This window comes from Homarus americanus, unplaced genomic scaffold, assembly GCF_018991925.1.
Source record: "Homarus americanus isolate GMGI-L3 unplaced genomic scaffold, GMGI_Hamer_2.0 scaffold35204, whole genome shotgun sequence".
NCBI classification, from domain to species: Eukaryota; Metazoa; Arthropoda; class Malacostraca; order Decapoda; family Nephropidae; genus Homarus; species Homarus americanus.
The window spans coordinates 2991-28526 of NW_024730460.1; the positions used below are offsets into that span (position 1 = coordinate 2991).

Sequence of the window (25536 nt, forward strand, 5' to 3'; positions counted from 1 at the left end):
AAACGGACCCCGATCGACCGTCGTCCGTATCCGCACGCGCCCGCCGCTTTACGTACGACCCTTTCCTAAACCGCCATTTACTAAATTCGTCGTCGTCCGTCCCACGTCGAAAGGTTATTGCGATCGTCGCTTCCGCCAATTCCTCTACCGCGCGACTTCTTTACAATCCCCGTCGCATCCGTTTCTCACAATTACGCCGACTCGGCACTGACGAGTCAATTCCTTTAATACCCTACAAAATATATCATTCGTTGTCCCCCCCCCACCACCATCCTTATCACCTTTTACTTTATATCTTCACTAATATATAACTACTCTCTCTGTCCTAAAAAACCCACCAAATAGTCATCATTTCTCCATTCTTATCGGTTACCACAACAACACCATCTATGTCGGTCCGATCTCCCCCGTTCTTTTACTTTCAAAAGGCGCACTTCCCCGCCGCCGCCGCCGCCGCGTTCTCTCGTATTTATGCTGCCGTTATTTACGGATGCGTCCCGCCACAAATGACGTGCGCGCCGCATTCCGTGACGTTCTACGATCGTAATCATCTCCCCAAATTAGTGCAAACACCTAGTGATCACAGGCAACATCTTCAATAAATTCATTCTCGACATGTATCGACTTCCTCCGTCTTCGCAGAGTCGGTCTCTAAAAACAATACTACAAACATTATAACAATCGTTACAAACAACACGTACATTCATTTTACACGTTAAATCGTCTTTAAAACAATCGCGCCGGCCCGACATTGATGCGTGTCTCCTTCTGCGTTGACGAGTGTCTTCCCGCACTCGGGAGTGTGGCGTTCTTCCCGTGTTCCGGAGCATCTTCCTCGCGCGTCGACCGGTGTCTTCGTCCGCAGTCGACGAGCGTCTTCGTCCTCGGTTCCCGAATGTCTTCGTCCGGACCGCTCTCGTGCGCCGACTGTACGAGCCGTCTCCGACTCGTATCGGCGCGCTCCTCCGCAACTGAAACGGACAAATTACTGTCAAAATATATCGACAATTATCTACTATTACAAATTCTACTAATTCCCAAACAAACTTCATCTAACTTCATTCTTTCTACAGTATACCTATACACAAACATATCTACACACTATTGCCAACTAAAACACACAGGCATACTCGACTACCCCACAATTACGTCCCGCACAAATTACTCCTCCCGCTCGTGCCGTACGCGGGCGCCGACGTCGCGCTCTGCCGTATCTCCGTAAATACCCGCGACCCCGTCGCCTAATACAAAATCAAACTCGACGCTCCTCCACCCGTCGGTACGGTGTGCTCGTCGCCACCTCCCATACTTAACGATTATCAAAAAACATACAATATACCTATACATAACATAATATTAATTGTACATATTCGTACCATTCCCAAGAACTCGAGAAATCTATAAGACGATTGGGAAAGTCCACTCGATCCGGACCGAATGTACGTCGTGCTCTCGAGATCGTACCATTTACGTCTGTGAACGTCTAGCGAACGTAACTTCCGCGACGACGGAGATCCGGTACGAGGATAAACGTGTTGGCGGTGAACCAAAAACTATACGGCGAGTTCTGCTATAACGCGTGTTTTGACGACGCGATTTATGAATTGAGGAACGATATTTGTAAAACGCGAACTCGTTTCCTCCGACGCGATTCCACTCGAACGATTGTTATGGCTTCGGTTCACGTTCGACATCGCGTGTTCAATTGAGTCGTGTGTTTTGTTTGTGAACAATTGCAGAAATAATGTATGTAATATTTATGTATACAGTATACCTATATATTATAAGTCAATTGTAAAATTTTAAATAAAAGAGACAATCAAATTACATAGCGTTTTACACCGGCGCTCTCTTTACATCACACAGTGTTTACGGTTCACGTTCGACTTCGCATATTCAATTGATTTATGTGTTTTGTTTGTGAAGAATTGCACAAATAATTTATGTAATATTTATGTATACAGTAAACCACTCACAAGGTCCTACAGTGACAACAAAGGGAAAGTGACCTCGACTGTGACCGTCTGTGCCTATTTTTAGCCGTCCTTGTGGTCGGTAATGCATATCGGTATATTTACTGATCATAATACTTATCTCCTATAAATAATTCATTTGAAATTTATTTTTGGGCAAAGAATATTCGGTAAATGACTGCGTTAATTCTTGAAACTACCCACATTGGTAAATTTAGGACATAAATGATGAACGGAAGTCACGTCACGGATTCGGAGTTTGGTCCTTAACGATCGCCATAAATGTACATTACCGGGTATAATGGTAGCCTCCCTTTTTCCAGAAAAAAGTATATAAATTAAAGAAAATACTTGCAGCATATTTAATATATTACAGTATATTATAAATAAATAAATCAACAAATAAATTCAAATTCCCTTATCATCCTGTGTTATAAACTCGAGTCCCCGAGCGAGTACACAAAAAGAAAACGCACGACCGACACATCCTCGAGTGGATAGAGAACGGACATCTCTACTGGGGGACTCGAACGTTTCTCGTGTTTTGTGGGCGCTGTAGCATAAGATGAATATGTAAATTGTAAAAATTTAAATAAAAGAGAAAAACAAAATAAGTAGCGTTTAAAGTGTACTTTACATTGTGGCTTGGCGCAGGGTTATGCAGTGTTTACAGTTCACGTTCGACATCGCAAGTTCAATTGATTTATGTGTTTTGTTTGTGAAGAATTGCACAAATAATTTATGTAATATTTATGTATACAGTATACCTCTACAGTATATGTAAAATTTTAAATAAGAGAAAAACAAAATACATAGCGTTTTAGACCCGCGCGCTCTGTTTACTCCACACTTTGTTTGAAACACGTGTGAAATTTTTAAGTGTCCTCGGTGATTACTGTTTCTCCAATTTTGTGACTATGGAAAAGAAGAATATCTCTGGGAAGCACTCTGGTGATCATAAAAGAAAGGCTATAACACTCGAAGAAAAGCTTGATGTTTCATGACTCCTCAACATCAATCTTCTCCCCCATCAAGTTATATTCAGATTTTTTCAAGGTCAAGTGTAACATTTACTGTATGATTTCAATATTAGATATCAATGTAACATTTATTTAGACTGTACTACGAAATTTTTGTCGATTTGGAGTAATCTGCACCTAACCCTATTTTCTCCATAAGCCCTGTCATTTCTATTACACGAATTTCTATAACACGATGTTTTACAAGAACACAACTATCGCATTATAGCAGAACTACCCGTACTCGAAAGGAAACGTCTCGTATGCATCCGCGTAAACTCGATACGCCTCGTCTCCTCGGGACGTGTACGGCGATGAGGATAATCTTACGTCTGCGTTCAAATGGTGCAATGTGTCTGAGGAGGATCCCTAATTACACTTTTAAGGGAAGTGCATATACCCACGCCACGAACTTTCGGCTTCTGTTCCGAGGGATCGTCCCGTGTACCCGCCTCCGGCGTGCCGCGTTCCTATTATGACCCGCAATGTGCATACAATAACGCCTACTTGCAATACAGTATAAAACATAGGACATAAATACATATACCTCATCCTCCATTACAAGCTACTACATTCTTAACCCTTACACCCAGGTGACGTCCATCTGGTCTCCCCTTTGTGGAGGAGGGGGTGGGGAGAATTCATCTTGTTTCTCGATTTATCCCAATAGGAAGGGAGGGGGAAGTGCCAGCAGCACCCTAACCCTTGGCTTAAACTCCCATTTTTTAATAATACTTTTCATATTGTATCCAACACTTTTAGACCAGATATGACACCTTCAATTCTATATCTCTATGCTAAATTAAGTACTCTCATTATAACACTTGTAATGTCCGTCCCTCTACGCATTTTCGATGGCACCCGAGTCTCGTCGTCGGTCGCATTTTCATTTCTCCCTCGTTATCTTTACGTTCTACTACTCTTTTACTCGTAAATTCCCGTCTTATTTCCTCTCGGTAACCGGTCAAAACTTCCTTCGATATTTCGTCGACGACGCGCCGCTTAATAAATTCTCGTCTCCCTTAAAAACCTTCCACTTACTCTACGCAATTCCTACGGAGACGCCGAGGCACGCCACATACGCATTCCTATTCTTCAGAGAACCATTAAGTAAATACCGTACACTGCGATATAAACATTACAATACGGCGTCGTCCGACATTCTCACCCGCGGTTCGAGCGGCGTCCTCGGCCGGGGTCCGTCGAGTCGCCGGTCCGCACAAAAATGACGTTTCTGACTCCCGTCGGGTGACTGCAAATGAAAAATTAAGGTTAAAAAATATACATAGTCAATTAGGCATGCAAATTATACATGAACCCTTGACACCTAACCCAAATATCTGAGTACATTCTCTAAAGACCTGGATACATTTGCCAAACATACACTTTCCATTGGAAAATCTTACATACTTAGGCAGCCACCAAACGGGGAGATACCACCTCCGCAGACAATATTGGAAGCGTAATGTGTCGTCCGTGGTAGATCTTCCTGCTACGTGGCATCCCTAAAATTGTGACCGAGTCCCGGGTCGCTCGTCTGACTCTCTGTCTCGATTGTTTCTCTTACAACACAACATAAATCTATTGTTCCTCACTTTTGATTTTTTTTTCCATTTTGTATTTCTTTAAGGTTCTTCAGTATTATTGTTACATATAAACTAGGTTACCCCATATTTATGGCAATATGTTTTATTTTACTTGTGCAATAATGCGCCACTTTGAATGCGCACGCGTGTTTTGGTTTCGTTTTTACGGACGGTCCCGAAAATATACCGGAGAGAGCGTCGTCGTTTGTGTCGTCGTCTGAGCCTCTCGCATCATATTTCGTTGATATCCACCAAAAATGAACACTGTAACTTCAACAATTATTATTATTATTACATTTTCGCCCCGATGTGGGTCGGTGACCCGTGCCCGGGTGGGCTAATTCCCATAAAAAAAATACGTATTATTTATTTACTTTGCACTTTTATACGTACGAGTGTCGACGAAATTAATCTGCCGTTATTTACGCGATCTCATTTCTTGCGCACTTTCGACGGTTCGACGCGTGCCCTCGTTCTACTCCGGATGCACGTCAAATACCCGACGACGACGACGACGACCCCTCCGGGAACGTCGTAGCGTCGACCTCCGGCGCGCCCCGCGACGAGAAGACCGCTCCGGAATTTCGACGAGACGTCACGTCGAACGGCGTTCCGGACTATACCCTCGACGATGACTGCGAGTGGCCTCGGACCAAACCCCACGCCTCCCGAGACACGGTCGAGTGAGGCTTCGGTCTCCGTGCTCGCCGATCGCCGCAATATAATACCAATTAAAACACTGCACTGTATGGCAAGTCTACCCTACAATGAATCCCCAAATCTGCTGTACCAAACATTCACTTGCCTAAAACGGTTAGCACAGACACATCCACCCAGGCAAAAGAGGGGACTTCAATCGACTACTCTTGTTACGGCGGAGGAGCCGCGCGCTCGGTCCGTGGGCGTCAAACCCGAGCGTTCCTTTAATCGCGGGCTGTGGTTCCGCCGGAAGATGCCGTTCCTTAGTTTCTGCAACGTGAAAGCCCGTCCTCCCAATTTCTCGCACGGCAACCGCCGGACGCGACCGCCTGCCGATGCCCTCTGGGTCCCACGCCACCCAAACAAACCCACCTAACTTTAGTAAATGGAAACGTACGTGCCCGAGAGTGGCGTACGAGTATTCTACGCGTGTCGCCGCATTATTCTCCCGCCGAATGCATTCGCCGCTGCGCATTTCGATGCGTTTTCCATTGAAGGACTAGGGTGTGGTTAGCAAATTATTTGTTCCTCTAATTGACATATATACAACTTATAAACCCTTCTTCACACTCACAATTTATAATTATAGTCACATATTTTATAGCAAACTCCAATAAACTTATCTAATATTTATCCCATTAATATCAACACTAATAACTGGTCACTTCGACTAAGTGTGTGTAGTGTAATTGTAATCACACAAAATGGTACATTATTAATAAGGTGACCATCATATACTATAAAACTTATTAAATAAAACACAAAAAAGGAACGACAGGTGCTAGGAGAGAAAGGTGGTATGTGGAGGGAAGGGATAGAGGGGTGGAAGGGAAGGATAATAGATAAGGAAAGGAAGAATGGTACGTGAAGAAAGGGAGGGGGGACAGATGGTGGGATAGAGGGGTGGAAGGGAAAGATAATAGATGAGGAAAGGAAGAGTGGTAAGTGGAGGGAGGGATACATTTAGCTGGAGGTAGAGGGAACAAGGGGTGGTATAGTCGTCAAACTATCCGTTAATCTTTAACGTCGTGTACTCGGAGCTTCCGTCTTCTCGAGTGCCGGAGCGGGTCGCCGCAGTTGTTTTGGGGGTCGACCGCCGGGCAAGTTTTAGCATTCTTACTCAATGAAATACTGTACATTACAAATACACGTATAATATGACCTTAAGCTAAAATAACCGTTGACTGAGCTTTAGTTATCCTTAAAATAGCATCCATAAAAATAGAAAAACACGTAGGTTATTCTCGACGATCGTCTCGCGTCGGAGAGCGGCACTCGCCGACCCGTCTCCGGAGCGACGATCTACGGTCGTTCTTCGTGTCCTTCTCCCGGATCGCGCTTCCGCTGCCCGAGGCGACTTCTTCTGTGGGTTAAGTTTGTGATGTGAATGCTGCCTGCATTTAATAATTATACTGCACTACATCTATACAACCATTGCATAGGGTATTATAAATCAATCATAATGCCCTCGTAAAATATCGTGTTGATCATTTTTAATTTGTGTCGTGTACCGGTAAGCAGAGTGTCGAGTGGCCGGAGGTGTGTCCCGGGCCGACGGCGAGACGATACCCTACGTGATGGAACTAATCTACGATCGTAACTAGTCTATTGCTAGAAAATGCAATATACTGCACGCGAGACTACGTAAACGAGTACTTCTCGCAAACGACGACGGACCGTACGACTGCGCAATACGGGCCGAATCTCGAGCGGGCCCGCATCCGCGGACGGACCGCCCTCGGCGTGCCCGTCGACGGACACGCGCGCGACAAAAATCGCCACGACTATTTACTAAACGAAGAAACGGGACGTCGACGACCCGACGGCATTGTCGAATATTACGTCGTCGACGCGTTTACGTAAAATTGTTACCGGTCCCGCGTACGCGTCGGTGACGCGAGGCGCATTCCTAGAGAGCTAATAGCTTTAAACCAAATTTGGACTCAATTAAAGTGGTTTCAATGGAACAATTTACTTTGGTACTCGAGACTAACACAAAATACTAAAAAGACCCAATATACCCAAATGCACCTCGGCCCATCTCCTACAAAACATCGTTTTTGTAGTATCGCGTTAAAACGGACGCTCGTAAATCGACGCGGCTAAAATTACGAGACGCGAAATGGCCCGTTTACTCGTGATCGGATTCGCGGCAAGATGGGGAGGAGGGTTATCGGTTTGACAGTTGATGCCAAGGTCTAGAGCTTATTTATTTATCTGTCCTTAACAGTGACTTTCAGGTTTTCTCTTATGAAATATCACTAAACTGACTTGGAAGAATATAATTAACATTGCTGGAATTCTTATAAAATTGTGATTACTTTGAATATAAACATGCTATAGTTCACATACAAATTTTAGTTGTAACTAATTTTATTACAAAGGGCTACAAATTTTTATCTCTTGTGCAAAATATACAACGTTTATGTTAAAATTATTAGCCGTCTTGTAACGATTTTAGCAATGCAAATTAAATTCTAACTTTTGTCTGTGATATTACTTAAGATAAAGCCCGGCGACACCGACGGTTGGCGCCCGGGTCTGTGGCGCATTTTTTCCCGGCCGGGAAATGACCCGGGTGAATATAATTAACATTCTTGGGATTCTTGTAACATACTGATTAATTTGTATATAAACATGCTATAATTTCCACTAGACATAACAATTTTAGTACCCAAATCAAATTAGTACAACAAAACTCCAGCTTTGCACTAAGGTCAATTATTTCTTTTAGTATGCTGTGTGCATGAAAATAAATGAAGAAATTGATGTAAATCTACCCAAAAATACAGTTCAAAAACTTTATATTATAAAATGTACTACAGTACTGTACACTAACGTACAACAATTTTTATCTCTCGAGCAAAATATATGACGTTAACATTCAAATTATTGGCTGTCTTGCAAGGATTCCAGCAATGCAAATTATAATCTCCTAACTTTAGTCTGAAATATTATGTAAGATAAAAACTGTAAGCCTAAAACCCTGGCTCAACAGATGGGGGAGAGAGTTAAGAGGAGATGTTTGACAGTTTGAGCCGAAGGTCTCTGTGAGTTTATTTAACAGTCCTACTAAGCTTCTCTCATTTTAAAATGCCAGTGAAATGACCTGGTACAATATAATTAACATTGCTGGGATTCTTGTAACATACTGATTAATTTGAATATAAACATGCTGTAATTTGCACCGGACATAACAATTTTTGTACCGTAATCAAATTAGTACAACAATGCTCCGGCTTTGCACCGAGGTCGTTTATTTCTTTTACGTTTCTTTTATTGTGGTGTCTGCATGTAAATGGATGAAAATAAATGAAGAAATTGATATAAATCTACCCAAAAATACAGTTGAAAAACTTTATATTATAAAATGTACTACAATTTTTATATCTTCAACAAAATACAGTATATATATAATGTTTATATTCAAATTATTGGCTGTCTTGCAAGGATTCCAGCTATGCAAATTGTAATCCCCTAACTTTAGTCTGAGATATTATATAAAATAAACACCTTAAAGCATAAAGTTATCACCAATGTTTTGTCTGGGAACACAAGGAGGGAGGTAGCCAGCGAGCAGGGGGGGGAAGTGAGGTGACAATGTCTTTATTTATTTGAGATAAGATTTGACAGTTGGCGCTGAAGGCCCGAGTGTTTATTTATCATTACTTAAGAGTGACTAAGCTCTTCTCATAATTTGCCACCCAAACGACCTGGGTGAATATAACTTGTAAGATAGTATTTGAATATCTGTGTAAACAATCTATATTTGCCATAGACATAACAATTTAAGTACCGTAATCGTTTAGTACACGTACAGTAAGGGTTTGCACTCGGGTCCATTGTTAACCGAGGGACCGCTGTAATTGCAGTATACTTATACTGTACAATATTGACTAAATTCACTAGATAACGTACATCACTAATGGTCGGTAAAACTTGTCAAGTCTCTCGGTATGAGTGGCACGTGTTAGTGCTCGAGTCTCCCGTCGTGGAAGTCCGTTTTCTCTCCCTTCGGGATGCCCGAGTCCATTTTCTCTTAATCTTAGAGTGCAGTGCACCAGAGACTTCGTTATTCCTCAGTAATGACACAGAATTTCAAATTGCAACCCCAATTGCAACTAGGGTTGCAATTGTTGAGGCAACTAGATATGTCCGATTACAGCAAATGTGTTATTGTCAATTTGTAGGTGAAAGATTTTATCCTCAATAGATGTAGGTTAACATTACACCTGGAGGAAAATGCTTACTAAAGCCTAAGGAATGATATTCCTTTAACACATAACATCTAGCCAGTACGGGAAGGATCGTCGTGTCTCCATCAGGGGGGTCTTGGAGTGGTGGTCCAGCAGGCATCACGGAAGTGTTTTTTCGAGGGGGGGCACGGACGTACGGTCGGCCTTTCACATACGCGGGTTTAGCATTCACGGATTCGCAAATACGCGGATTGCCCCGCCAGAGGAATATTCTGTACATTGAAGTAATTGAAGTACAGTCGGCCCTTAACATTCGCGGGGGTTAGGTAACAGAGATACCCGTGAATGTTAAAAATCCGTGTACTATTGCTACCCCCCCCCAAAAAACAATCCCTGGCCCCCCCATGTCCTTATTTACCGTATATACCTGTGTGTAGTTCGAGTTTTTAAGACAAAATTATTTGGCAAAAATTGGGGGTCGACCTCTTAACGGGTAATAGTTTCGTTAGGTTGAAAAATATTTACCAGTAACTACCAGAAAACAATGGAAACGATGCACCAACACACCACCAGCTGTGAGTGTCGGTACAGTTGCCAGGGCAGATCTCTTGCGAGCCCAAAGTAGCCAAATCCATGGTATGGTAGCACAGGACGATGTAAAACAAAGTATTCATTCATTAAAGTTAACTCGTAGATACTGGACATAAATTTTTGTTCATTACATTTCAAGCATCAATCTTTGTTAATTAAATTTGAAACAAGAAAAAACTACGATACTGGATTTTCATTAAAATATTACATCACAAGTATATTTTACCTTAACCGTGACTGAATGAATATATTCTCGGAAATAAATATGGAAATGTAATATTTTTGCTGGAATGACGTACATATTATAGTGGGAAGTGGGATAAAATCATGACGAAACACTTTCGCTTTCTTTCGTTGTTCAAAATATTTTACCGTAATCGCTTTTCGAATGGTTTTCAGTTAAAAAACTGTTGCATCACAAGTGAATTAGGATAGAATATTATTGTAATACAACAGTTTTTTAACTGAAAACCATTCGAAAAGCGATTACGGTAACATCTTTTGAACGAAAGAAAGCGAAAGTCATTGTTTTCGTCACGATTTTGTCCCACATTCCACTGTAATACTTACGTCATTTCAGCAAAAATATTTCATTTCTGTAACCGAAAACTATTAAAAAAACGAAGGTTAGGTGAAGTCTTTTGTTTTCGTCATGTATTTTATCCTATTTTACATTGAAATACATCACGTTTCAGCAAAATTACTATTTATTTCCAAGAATATATTCATTCGGGCGCAGTTTAGGTAAAATATACGTGTGATGTAACAGTTTTTTAATTGAAAACGATTCGAAAAACACGTACCCTCTAGCCCCGTTCAAGGAGAGGACTGGGAGAAGCTGTGTGGTGCTGCAGACGATGGCAAGGAAAATGATTTGGATTGATTTTAATGAAAATATTCAGAAATATGGTATCGTAGTATTTATTCAAGTCAATTAGGATAGAATATTATTGTAATACAACAGTAGTGACGATGTGGAGGAGGCGGAGGGATAGAGCGGGGAGGAGTGGTGACTGGCGGGAGCAGGGACGAGTGGAGATGCCAGCCAGTACATTACGGGTGTATTAATTGTTTTTATAGCTATTTTTGCATTTTAATGTTAAATACTGTACATTACCTTTCAACAAAACTACCATTTATTTCTGAGAAGATGGAAATGTAATATTTTTGCTGAAATGATGTACGTATTACAGTGGAAAGTGACGAAAGCAATGACTTTCGCTTTCTTTCGTTCAAAAGATGTTACCGTAATCGCTTTTCGAATGGTTTTCAGTTGTGGGATTATAAGGCTAATGATAGGATAGAATATTATTGTAATACAGTACGAGTACAACAGTTTTTTAACTGAAAACCATTCGAAAAGCGATTACGGTAAAATATTTTGAACAACGAAAGAAAGCGAAAGTCTTTCCTCATGATTTTATCCCACTTCCCACTATAATATGTACGTCATTCCAGCAAAAATATTACATTTCCATATTTATTTCCGAGAATATATTCATTCAGTCACAGTTAAGGTAAAATATACTTGTGATGTAATATTTTAATGAAAATCCAGTATCGTAGTTTTCTCTTGTTTCAAATTTAATTAACAAAGATTGATGTTTCAAATGTAATGAACAAACATTTATGTCCAGTATCTATAAATTAACTTTAATAAATGAATACTTTGTTTTACATCGTCCTGTGCTACCATACCATGGATTTGGCTACTTTGGGCTCGCAACAGATCTGCCCTGGCAACTGTACCGACACTCACAGCGGGTGGTGTGTTGGTGCATCGTTTCCATTGTTTACTGGTAAATATTTTTCAACCTAACGAAACTATTACCCGTTTAGAGGTCGACCCCCAATTTTTGCCAAATAATTTGGTCTTAAAAACTCAAACTACACACAGGTATATACGGTAAATAAGGACATGGGGGGCCAGGGATTTTTTAGGGGGGGGGGGGTAGCAATAGTACACGGATTTTTAACATTCACGGGTATCTCTGTTACCTAACCCCAGCGAATGTTAAGGGCCGACTGTATATGCTATCGGATGTTAACCGGCGCACGACTGTATGTGTTTTTGAAAGATGCAAATCCTCCGAGGATTCGCATCGCACGTAGCGCGAATTTGGATTGCGTGTCGTAAACGGACGCCGAGCCGGTCATTACCGGGATCGTACGTCAAATGAACCGAGGAATTATCGGAAAGACACAACGGGGAGAGAGGCGCTATTATTAGCCTTCGCGACGAGGGTACGCGCAACGCTCGAATAACTCGGCACAATGGGGCGAGCGAACCCTCGGGCATCGCGATGGGTTACCCGCCGCTAAACGACGGGCGACGCGCCGATTAAAATCCTATTTTGACGTTAAACCGACGCCATTTACGTATCGATAATATTTGGCAGATCCCATTTAGACCAATATATTGTATATTGCTGTACCTGTTCACTCTAATATCAACTACTATTTGCTCCGTCACTCCTCAAAAATCAGACGTGTCGTCGACGACTACATTGTGCATCTCGGTACGAATAAAACCGTCGCTACGACGCGGTGGCGAAACGTATGCCCCGAGGTCCGTCTCGGTCTAGCTCGTGACGTTCCAAAACTCTTCCGTTTAATGTATATTCCGATATTATTGTAATCCTCGGTCGGGGCCTCGCTTCTAACCGGCACGATACATACATTAATATAGCTCAATGAATTTCTTGTTATAGTAAAGCATATACCGTACGGTCGTATGTCACACGAGGACGACTCCCTCGCTACCCGCCGTCTACGGCTATTGCTCATATAGTGACCGGATGTACCTGTACCAACTTATGCTGATGCACTGGGGATCACAGCAAAGTATTTCATCTAGAGTTTCAAATTTTACCGCTAGAAAATTCAATCGATACTTTTTGGGGGACCGTACATAATTTGGGGGGAACTGTTTTCGTTGTAGAAAAGTATCTTGGCTTTTATAATGTGAGTCTAATGTGATTCGATTTACCATAGGTTTTTATAAGACACAGTACTCTTATAAACTGGGGAATGCCTGTACAACTTTCCTAACATTCAAAGTACCACAACAATATTAAATACAATACCACAGACTATTTGAGGTCCAGTAAACTTTATGTCCAGCCAACTTCATTCTAGTTCACATCAGGTCCACTGTAGGCAGTGTTGGAGAAAGTGCCTGAAAATATTACTTAAGATAAAGTACTGCACTGTTGATATGTAAAAATTTAAACTATGTCCTGTAGTCTTCTTCAAAACTATGCAAATAAAAGTTTACTCAACTCAACTGATTCATATAAGTAGAAAAAAGTATTTAGAGTACCACAGCATTTATAGAGTATCATAATTAATAAACAATGACATTATGTTTTGAAAACGAAAGTTAAAGTTATTAATATACTGTACTGTACTTTAAAGAACCACGAAATAAACACACATTCAAAATTGGGTATGGGATGAAAAACGTGAATCTGGGCCATATTTTGGAAGTGTCGCGTACCGCCGACGCCAATGGGACGCGACCTTACGCACAAACATTTACATAAATGCCCACTTTTATAGGATTACTGTACAAGTGTACTGAAATACAAGTACAGGTTGTACCTCTCCGGTCCGGCAACCACGGGACCCGACCGGTGCCGGACGCCGGAAATTTCCCGACCGTGGAAATTCGCCCTCTTCCTGGACAGATAGTGACTTCTGTTTACACTTGGAAGCACTAGCACCACTTTCTCTGCTTCGTGGTCTCTTTGAAGACATATTGAAGGGTTAAATGTCGTACAGTACCTTCTCAAATTTCGCGAGTTTTTAATTCGACGTTTTCTATTTGAACGCACAAAAAAAGCCGACACATTTAAAACTTTTGACGGCGGAAACTCAAATTTCGACGGGTTTGAATGGCCCGCCGACGTTCGGACGACGTGCACGATCGTGTAAACGGCGTTATTTCTCTTATGTACGAAAGATTCGTTATTATTTATTACTGAAAGTCTTTTGGATTGAATTAATGTTAGTGTGTGCAAAATGAGCAATACAATTCATTAATAATACGCTCAATATTAAAACGCGAGGAAATGAGACGGCACCGTTTTCGTCGATTACAAAAACGGTGACCGACTGGTTCTACGTATAAAACTGAAGAAAATAAGACCCCGGTTGTAGCTGTAGAAAAATTAATATGGTTCTTTTAAGTAATGTTAATACATGGAACAATAGAAGTAGCTAACGATAATGGTAAAGAAAAACAGAGATCGCGTATGCGAGTGCGCACGCGTGAAAACGTATCGTCATTACTTTACGTAAGAATGTGAAAGCAACACTTATTTACTGTTCATATATATTTTAATTAATGTTTCTGAATTTGTTTTTATTGAATTAATGTTTGTGTGTGCAAAATTAACAATACAATTTATTACTAATACGTGTAATATTAAAACGCGCGACGAGACGAGACGGCTGCCGGCATTGTTTTTGTTAAAGCTTACAAAACCGGTGACAGATTGGTTCTACATATAAAACTGAAGAAAATAAGACCCTGATTGTAGCTGTAGTAAAATTAATGTAAAAAAATTAATATGCTTGTTTGAAGTAATGTTATTTAATGTTAATAAATGGAACAATATAAGTAGCTAACCATCAATGGTAAAAAAAAAAGTGAAACTGAGCGTATGTAAGTGCGCACACGTGAAAACATGTCGTCGTTACTCTACTTAAGAATATGAAAGCAACACTTATTTACTGCTAGAATATATATTGAAGGGTTAAATGTTATGCTCTGTATAGACAAGCACAGAGAGAGAGCTGCCGGATGTAAACAAACCTTAATTTCCCCCGGCTTTGTCGTCGTTGTTTTTTTACGGGGATTAGCCCACCCGGGCATAGGTCACTGACCCACATTGGGGCCTGAGGGGCAAAAATTTAATACTCCTGTAATAATAATAATAATAATAATAATAATAATCAAGATTAAAAAAAAAAAAAAGCTGCCTATCTACCTATTGGACAAACTAAAATCGTTCCGGATCACAGAATGCCGGACTAGAGAGGTACAACCTGTACTCTAATACACTCGGCTCGTACGCCCAATGACACGACGTGAAGTGACGACGTCGGTATTACCTCCCAGCGGCGTTTCTCCGTTTGCCGTTAACGGCGTCGTGTGCGAGACCGGACGGGTCTGTACGGTCGAGTCTCGACTTGTCGTACCGAGATGTGTTGTTGGTCCTTGAAGCTTCCTGGAAATGTGACCAATAGCTATATAATACACAACACTGTAAAACTATTATATTATAGGCAGGGATTATTTGACCGGTACTCGGCACAATAACCGCCGCTTATTTGACAGAGATCTAAAATAAAACTAAATCCTTTTGTCAACAGAAATTATACAATTAAATAATACCATAATGTAATGACTTGTTTAATGCCCCCAACCATCCCGACTACAATCCTATACGATCCCCGCAGGTCCCGGTCAAATGGCCGACGGTTATTTGGCCCAGAATCGTGGTCAAATAACATCTTCGTACACTTATAATAAAGGCACTTGTTTGTTTAGTACCACGTGGAGAAACTGATTACTCAAATAGGTTAGGTTAGGTTGAAATAATCTTGTTCCAATGGTTTTTGATGTATTTTCAACTTTTATGACCTTCGGAAAATAGCTGCACGGCCAAAACGATAGTTTTACAAGTTTTTATTTGGATTTTTTCTAATAAATAAATATGATCTTAATTTCCTTACACTAACAAAAACAATGAATCTTCCAAAGTGAGTTAGACTTTCAACATGAAGGGTTAAAAAAACAACATTGAAAACCCTACCTAACCTAATCTAAACTACCTAACTTCTTGCGATGGACCAACAAAAACCGAATCGGCATACCCGGTTTCGTACGCGTCCAATAGTGTTTACATTTCGTGGACGCGACCGACGTAGAACGAAACTGCGACGATCTCGACGGATTCTTATCGTGCTGCCGGGAGAGAGGCACAATTTTGCGGGATTTATTATTTAAATCTCTCTGCTGTGACCAATCAGAGGACAGTGCAAATTTATTATGATATTTACACAGGAGCAAAAACTTTTTTTCTAGATATATTTAAGCCTCCTTCGTGACCTAAACGTTGAAGACGAGAACCGACTCACAGACAAAACATTAAAACACAAAAACAAAACATTAAAGAAATAACTTTTTCTGTTATCATTAGTTAAATACAGCTACTCCTCGACTTACGACCTACTCGACATACGACGGAGCGGCCATTTTTTTGGTCCGGTAAACACAGCTGTGAGCGCTAGCTCCCAAATTTGGGATGTTTTCGAGCTTATTACATTAACTGAAGGATATATAGACTTACCTACTTGTGTATAAGGACCCGAGGATAAGATAAGTATCGTCAAGCAACTTTAGTGTTGGGAACTTACTGTTTACCTTACAAAAATAACTGCTCGGGGTCCCATCACTCCTGGCTGGGTGTTGTGGGATGTCAACATTGCCCCACGGAAAGTGAATTTTCGCTTAAGAACTCTACATGGAAGAGTAAAGAAAAGATAGTATTGGACGAAGTTCTTGAAGACCTTGAGTTGAGTAGTGATGAGTCTAATACGAGTGATGAAGCACAAGGGAAGTTCGAAAGTGAGAAAATACAGCTACAACAAGAGGTAGTGAATAAGAAAGAAAATTCTAAAACAATGAGGGAGACAAGCTGGCATGAGGACAGTGAAAGCAAAGAAGTGAGAGAGGAGAAGAGACAAAATCATCTAGGACAAAAAACGTGTGTGGGTGGTAATAATAATGGAAATAACAGAAAGGAGATAGTGGAGAATGGATCAAGAACAGAGCAAAGTATGGAATTTGAAGGAAGCAGACAAGAACACACACAAGGTGAAGTTGGTCGTGTCAGGAAGAGATTAATTTTTCCAGTCATGCCCGATGACCTTCCTTGAAAAATTAAAATGGGCAGTACAACTAGGACGGGAGCATCGCAGCTTTGAGCCTCTTTTGAAAGAAGGCACACACAAGCCTTATCTTACAGGCTGTGGAAATGTTGACAACTGTTGGGTACAAGGGATTACTGATGGTTTTGCCAGAGGAGAGCGACATACTACTTACAAAGGTTATAATCTTCAGGTACCCTGTAATACTAGACCCAGAATACTTATTGGATGACGAAAGATTTGTTTGGGTCAAGAGGCATTTAATAAGGGGCGAAGAGAGAAGCCAGGTTATTGCTCTAATGAGAGGAAAGGTTCCAGAGAAAGTGTTCATCACAGGAGCAGGGTATAGGAAGGTGGCACTATATGTGGGGGGACCAATAATGTGTCTCAAGTGTTGCAGATGGGGACATAAGGCCTGGAGCTGTCAACTGGACCCACGTTGTAGATTCTGTGGGAAGAGGCACGAATCTAGCAACTGTAAGGACAAGATCAAAGCAGGAGAGAAAGTGAAGCCTTGTTGTTGTTGTAAGTGTGGTAAAACTCTCAATGCTAGTTCAATTGCATGCGAGATGAGGCCACGTATGAGAAGTGACCAACAAAGGAATTATTCAGAGAACACCGAGGAAGTACGCTGTGGTCTGACAGTGACAAGACAGCAGGAGAACACACAGACAGTGATTCCTGAGAATGCCTGGCATGAAGATTCAAGAAGGATAAGGACTGCGCTTGCGGCCGGAAGCGTTGTTGATGCCAGAAACAAACAGAGTAATAAACAAGTAGCAAGTGAGAGTAGTGGTGCAGCCCTCCAGGTTAGTGATAAAACTGTGCAAGAAATTCTGGGAGAAGAGGTGCTTAAGATGTTTCAGCTTTTGCAAAAGTTAGGTCAGAAAATAGAAGTGATAGAGAAAAGACTTGATACAGTGATAAATAAAGAAAGGGAAAACAAAGCTGTGAATAATGTAGAATTAAAAGGGAAAGAGGAAAGTGAAGAGCTCAAGCCTTTGAAAAATTCAGTGCTTAAAATAAGTATTACAGGGAAGGAGAGGAAAATAAAGGATTGTGTAGCGCAGGGAGCAACAACTGAAAGTTTTAAAAAGGTGTTGGTAAAGTGTAAAGATGCTGATAAAGAAAAACTTTTGAGGAAATGGGAATCTGTGCAGGAGGATTGGGCCTTCTTAAAGAATCTGATTGGAAAGGATATAAAATGTGTAAATATTAATCCTGGATCTAGCTAGCCTTAAGACGTCTTTAAGGTGGCGAGATGAGAATCCCAGGGCGAGATTCCTTGGCAGACGCCACGGCCCACCGCCACAGTCAACTTTTCCTGGGCCAGGCGCTCCGAGCTAGCGAGCGAGCCTGTAAACAACTCTGGCCTACTGACTCCGTCATATGATCATGGTCTACCCACTGTTCTTGGTTATATGTATGGAGCCGTATTAATATCCATGCTTAGGGATGACTAGCAGAAATATAGTCATCCCAGGTTAAGTATTGAACCACTGAATGAGAGTTCAAGGTACCAGGTTGTTCCTTGCAAACTAACAGGAGGTATTGTATGTTACTATAATTGTGGAGTTAGTCCAATGTGTTATGTATTCATCTGTAGTACCCATGAAAGAATAACCTGAGAGTATGAGGTTCTAACCACGAATTGAGAAGGTAATTTGTTCCTTGTTAAAGTAAGACCTGCGGGTCCAGGGTTATTGACAGTGTGTAAGCATTGCTAAATCTTACTTGTCACAGAAATACTACAACAGTATCCAATAAAGTAATGAATATTTGGAGGTGTTTAATGAGGTAATAAGTTCTTGAAGTGTTTGATGACTTAATAAGTTAATTTCGGTTCTGTTTAGCCTGAGTGAATCTAAGATGCATCTTCTCCACTCACTGTATTAATAAATATTGAGTTAGTAATCTGAGTATCACCACTCTACTCCTTCTAAACATTGGTTCCCAGAAAATAATACTTACTCACGTGCCTATACATCTACCACACTACCCAAAACCCTTCCATGAGTTCTGTTATATAATGAAAAGTCTGGGTGGTGGCAGCTACCCCTTGTAAGTATAAAAAGTGTTATACAAAGAATCACATGGTTCCCCAGACTAACCCATGTATAAGAAAGACATAAAACAAAGTATACTTCAGAAAGGTAAGAACATTGAAACTGAAAATACAATCTATATGAAAGGAAATGAAAAGAAAGAACCTTGACTTGGAAAACATAAGTGGAGAAGCATAAGAGTTACTTATATAAGAACATATAAGAATATAAGGTATATAGAGGTAAAGAACATATAAGAATAAATATATATGTAAAGAATGGAAGGAGAATAAGTATATTAAACAGGGTACTCATTGGAGGAATGCTACATAGAACAAATAAGTATATGAGTAAATAGAATACTAACAGAAAACAGTAGCTGGATGGTAAATTATTGAAAAGAGAAAACGCGGCCCGTTACAGGGACAGGAAAGGCGACCTGCTTAAACTATCTAGTAAAGGTATAAGAGGGGTCTCAACATACATTAAGAATTCCATACCAGCAGAACTAGTTGGAAACCCGAGTAGAGTACAAGGAATAGAAAGTGTCTGTATAAAGTTATATTTGAAGGAAGGAGAACTGAACATAGCAAATTTGTATATTTCTGGATGCTGTTTTGACCTCAACTTCTTACCAGATTGCATGTTTTTGGACTCAACTTTGGCTGTAAGAGATTTTAATGCTCGACATCCAAGACTCGAAACAATGGGGAGAATTAATAGAAATGGTATAAAATTTTGGCAATTTTTACAAGATCACCCAGATTCTTACTTGTTAGGAAATAAGGAAGTGACTCATATTAAAGGAGGAAGGTTAGACTATGCTTGCATGATAAGCAGTCAGGGAGTCCAGGGAGAATGTGAGATAATAAGGGAGCTAGTCAGTGACCATTTTGTTGTGTATGTTCAATTACCATTAGGGAAGAGACAGGTGAGATATAGGAGGAAGAAATTGAAACTAAACAAGGATGACACAGAAGTGTTTACCCAAAATATAGAGAAATGGTACAGAAATTATACACCAGTCTGTATGGATAGCTTTTATAATGACTTAGTTGGGGAGATAGAAATATATTTGACTAAGTCAACACAGAAAAAAATAAATGATAAGAGACATGGGGCTAGGAAACACTGCTATACCAATGACAAAATGTTGAAGGGATGGACACAAATGTTAAGGGCAGCACATAAAGATTGGGTAAAGAATGGTAGAAGAGAAGAAGATAGGGAAATCTTCATGGATATAGCCAAAATATGTGGGCAGGCTAGGAAGGAGGCAAGGGAGAAATATTGGCAAGATTTTGCACAGCACATTGGGGAGAGTAAAAATCTCAAAGAAATATGGCAGGATATTAACAAAATTAGAGGAAAAAGGAGTAATTTTATTAGCCATCCTCATCCAGAGGAAGAAGCTAATAAACTGGTTGACAAATGGGCTAAAGCTGCTAGTGTTGCCTCCCTGCCTAACAGGACAATAGAAGCATTAGATGAGTGGCAAAATGAAAGAAAAAGATTTATTTCATCAGCTCTAAATATTTGTGATGTAACATGTGTAGATATTACTCAAGATGCTGTTAAAAAAGGAAAATCTACAGCACCAGGCGAAGATGGTGTGACATATGAAATTTTGAACTGCTTAGTTGGTATGGAAAATAGTCCATTATTAGATTTATTCAACATGAGCTATGCAGAGGGTAGATTACCAACAGAATGGAAGAAAGCGATAGTTATTCCTTTCCCTAAGGCAACTGGTGGATACAGGCCAGTGTCTTTAACATCTTGTTTTTCCAAGATGATGGAGAGAGTATTATTAAATAGGCTTGTATATATTGTGGGGGAAAATCTATCTTGTAATTTATTTGTTTTTTGGAAGGGAAATGTACTTCAGACTGTGTTATAAAATGTTTATCAAATGATGCAGACAGATGTAGAGTTTTTGTGGATTTACAAGGAGCATTTGATAAAGCTCACAGTGAAGTAGTTATGAGTGAACTGGCTGCTCTAGGGGTATCAGGAAAGTTGTTACACTGGATAGGTGACTACTTGCATGGAAGGAGAATCTGTGTATGGTATCAGGGATGTTTGTCTGAGGAAAGAGCACTTGAACTAGGCACTCCCCAAGGGGGAGTATTGAGTCCAATGTTATTTAATGTGTTAATGAACAAGATAGCCTCACACAAATATCCCAAAGGAGTTGTAACCATCATTTATGCAGATGACATCTTATTTCAAGGAAACTCTGTAAAAAATTTGCAGATTGCATTAAATGATTTTAGTGTTCTTTCTCAAAAGATGGGCTTAGTTATGAATGAAGAAAAAACCAAGTGTGAATGTAAAGGAAGAGGAACTGAATCCGTTTTTCTAAATGGAAAAATTGTTGAGAAAGTGTCAAAGTATAAATATTTAGGAATGTATATTGGCTTTACTAGTGAAAGTAAAGAGGCAGAAATATATCATGTCCTCACTCAATGTAGAGCAAGATTACAGCCCTTGAAGGCTCTAGCATGTTGTGGTAAAGGTGCTGGGGTACCCATACTGAGAATGATGTGTATTTCTACCATCAGATCACTTATAGACTATGCAGCACCTGTCCTCTCTTGTACTGGTGAAGGAAGGCTACGGAAGCTTGAGATCATGCAAAATGAAGCAATGAGAATTATTTTAGGGTGTCAAAAGAATGCAATGATTGAGATAATGAAAATGGAACTAGGGTTACAGAGCATTTCACAGAGGGTCAATGAAATTAATACAGTTGCAGCAGTTCGATTAATGAGAGGGAACAGTGGGGGTAAATTTGTACAAGATATAAATGATGGTTTAAAAGATAAAAGGACCTTCTGCAGGCAAGGCAAGAGAGGATACATGAATGGATTAATAAATATTATTAAAAAATGTAATCTGGCAGACTGGTGTACAGCTGTTCAGAAGAGTTGTAAGAATCCACCCTGGGAAGAACGAGAAGTAGAGTTAGACATAGTGCCTCTCACAATGAAGAAATCATTACATGAACCAGGACAGTTATAAGGGCTTTATATGGGAATAAGATTAGTAATTTGCCTAAAATAAACACATTGCATGTTTTTTGTGACGGTTCAGTTATGTCAAGTGGCAGGGCAGGGTGCGGGATCCTTATAAGACAGCACACAGAACAAGGAAATGATGACATCAAAATTGGACTTTGGTTGAGAAGTTTTATTTCATCAACACAAGCTGAGTTATATGCAATGTTAGTAGGATTGGAAAATGTTGTAAAGAGGTATAAAGATGCATATTTTGTTGTTGATAGTAGGGCAGCTTTGGATTCTTTGAACAGTGGGAGTCCAGTCTTTGGACACATTATTGGTTCATGTAGAAAATTAGTAAATACAATACGGAAAAATGGCCATAATGTTCAATTTGTATGGGTCCCTTCACATGTGGGGATTGGTCTTAATGTTGTCAAATTATGTATTTTTGAATGCAGACATTAGTGATTGCGCTGTGTACCGACAACATTTTCATTTGTAATTCCCTTTAAAATGGCCGGCAAGCGTAAGATTGAGAGTTTCGTGGTGCCGAGAAGAAAATGAGACGCCCATCTATGTACAGTATTATTTTCCCATTTTCGACTTGCGACCCGGTCGCCGGTCCCTGACCCCGTCGTAAGTCGGGGACCGACTGTACCGTAATGTGCTGGGTATATACGGTATAGCTCTACTGTATATCATTATCTACAAGAGTTAAGTCGGACTCGCGAACGAGCCTCGGGAGCTCGACTCGTCTGTCGGTCGAAGAGCTCCTATACGGTATTGGCTTATAATCGACGAGTACGGTCACCCCAAAATAATATCTTTAGCCACGGGGTCGACGTGCTTCGAGGCTATTCGACCAATGTTACACGACCCGTTTCAGAACTGTTGCTAACTCTACGTCTACACCTCTGAGCACGAATGAGCATACGTATGTTTTTGAGAGATGCGAATCCTCCGAGGCTTCCGATCGCACGTCAAGCGAATTGAGATTGCGTGTCGTAAATGGACGCCGACGCCGTGCCGGTCATTAATGGGATCTTACGTCAAACGAACCGAGGAATTATCGGAAAGACGCAACGGGGCGAGCGAACCCGCGGTATCGCGATGGATCAGCCGCCACGAAAAGACCGGCGACGCGCCGATTTAAATTCTTATTGTGACGTTAAACCGACACTATTTACGAATCAATAATATTTGGCAGATCCCAATTAGACCGATATACTGTATATTGCTGTAGCTGTTCACTCTAATATCAACTACTATTTCCTTGGTCACCTCTCATAAATCATACGTGTCGTCGACGACTATATTCTGCAGCTCGGTACGAATGAAACCGTCACTACGACACGGTGAAATGTTCGCCTCGAGGTCCGTCTCGGTTGTGATCCGAAACTCTTCCATTTAAAGTATATTTCCATGTTATTGTAATCCTCAGTCAGGGGCTTCTTTACATATGCCTTGCTTCTACCCAGCACGATACATACATTAATATAGCTTAATGGATTTCTTGTTATAGTAAAGCATATACTGTACGGTTGTATGTCACGCGAGGATGACTCCCTCTCTCGCTACCCGCCGTCTATGGCTGTTGCTCATATAGTGACCGGATGTACCTGTACCAATTTATGCTGATGCACTGGAGATCACATCAAAGTCTTTCACCCAGCGTTTCAAATTTTACCGCTAGAAAATCTATCAATACTTTTTGGAGACTACATAATTGGGGGGGGAACCTTTTTCATTGAAGAAAAGTATCTTGGCTTTTATAATGTGAGTCTATAGGAATATTGATTCGATTTACCATAGGTTTTTATAAGACACAGTACTCTTTCAAACTGGGGAATGCCTGTACAACTTTCCTAACATTCAAAGTACCACAACAATATTAAATACAATACCACAGACTACTTGAGGTCCAGTTAGCTTCAGGTCCACTTCACTGCAGGTCCAGCCAACTTCATTCTAGTTCACATCAGGTCCACTTTAGGCAGTGATGGAGAAAGTACCTGAAAATATTACTTAAGATAAAGTACTGCACTGTTGATATGCAAACATTTAAACTATGTACTAAGTACTGTAGTCTTCTTCAAAACTATGCAAATAAAAGTTTCATAAACTGAATTGAAACATACAGGCAGAAAAAGTAGTACAGCATTTGTAAAGAATCATAATTAATAAACAATGACATTATGTTTTGAAAACGAAGCTAAAAGTTATTAATATACTGCACTGTACTTTAAAGAATAACGAAATAAACACACATTCAAAATTTGGTTTGGGATGAAAAACGTGAATCTGGGCCACAATTTTGAGAGGTCCCGTACCACCGACACCAATGGGAAGTGACTTTAGACACAATCATTTACATAAATGTCCACTTTTATAGGATTACTGTACAAGTGCACTTAAATACAAGTCCTCTAATACGCTCGGCTCGTACGCCCGACGCGAAGTGACGACGTCGGTCTTACCTCCCGCGGGTCGGCGGCGGCGCCGTTTCTCCGTTTGCCGTTAACGGCGTCGTGTGCGAGACCGGACGGGTCTGTACGGTCGAGTCTCCACTTGTCGTACCGAGATGTGTTGTTGGTCCTTAAAGCTTCCTGGAAATGTAACAGATACCTATATAATACACAACACTGTAAAACTATTATATTATAGGCAGGGATTATTTGACCAGTACTCGGCACAATAACCGCCGGTTATTTGACAAAGATCTAAAATAAAACTAAATCCTTTTGTCAACAGAAATTATACAATTAAATAATACCATAATGGAATGACTTGTTTAATGCCCCCAACCATCCCGACTACAATCCCACACGATCCCCGCAGGTCCCGGTCAAATAGCCGACGGTCATTTGGCCCAGAATCCGGGTCAAATAACAACTTTGTATTAAAAATAAACATTACTCAATAGTTTAACACCACATGGAGAAACCGATTACTCAAATAGGTTACGTAAAGTTGAAATTATCTTTTTCCAACGGTTTTTATGGATATTTTGAACGATTATGACTTTTGGAAAATAGATGCACGGCCAAAACGATAATTTTACCAGTATTTATTTGGATTTTTTCTAATAAATTTATATGATCTTAATTTCCTTACACTAACAAAAACAATGAATCTTCCAAAAAAAGTTACTTTCAACATGAAGGGTTAAAAAAAAACATTGAAAACCCTACCTAACCTAATCTAATCTAAACTACCTAACTTCTTGCGATGGACGAGCAAAAATTTAATCGGCATACCCGGTTTCGTACAGTCCAATAGCGTCTACATTTCGTGGACGTGACCGACACAGAACGAAACTGCGACGTTATTGACGGATTCTTTTCGTGCTTCCGGGAGAAACGCAAAATTTTGCGGGATTTATTATTTAAATCTCTCTCGCTCGAATTTCACATAATCTGCTGTGACCAAACAGAGGACAGTGCAAATCTATTGTGATATTTACGCAGGAGCTTAAACTTTTTT

General features: G+C 40.4%; 1 long non-coding RNA gene across 1 annotated transcript; it reads right to left on the reverse strand.

Moving 5' to 3' along the window:
* Window positions 1–473: 473 nt before the first annotated feature.
* LOC121866994 lies at window positions 474–25127 on the reverse strand. Its single transcript, XR_006089070.1, has 6 exons — window positions 24531–25127; window positions 23958–24065; window positions 15183–15298; window positions 13151–13242; window positions 4161–4244; window positions 474–971 (listed from the first exon to the last, which is right to left on the reverse strand). It is a non-coding gene; the product is annotated as an uncharacterized LOC121866994 (long non-coding RNA).
* Between the last annotated feature and the right edge of the window lie 409 nt (window positions 25128–25536).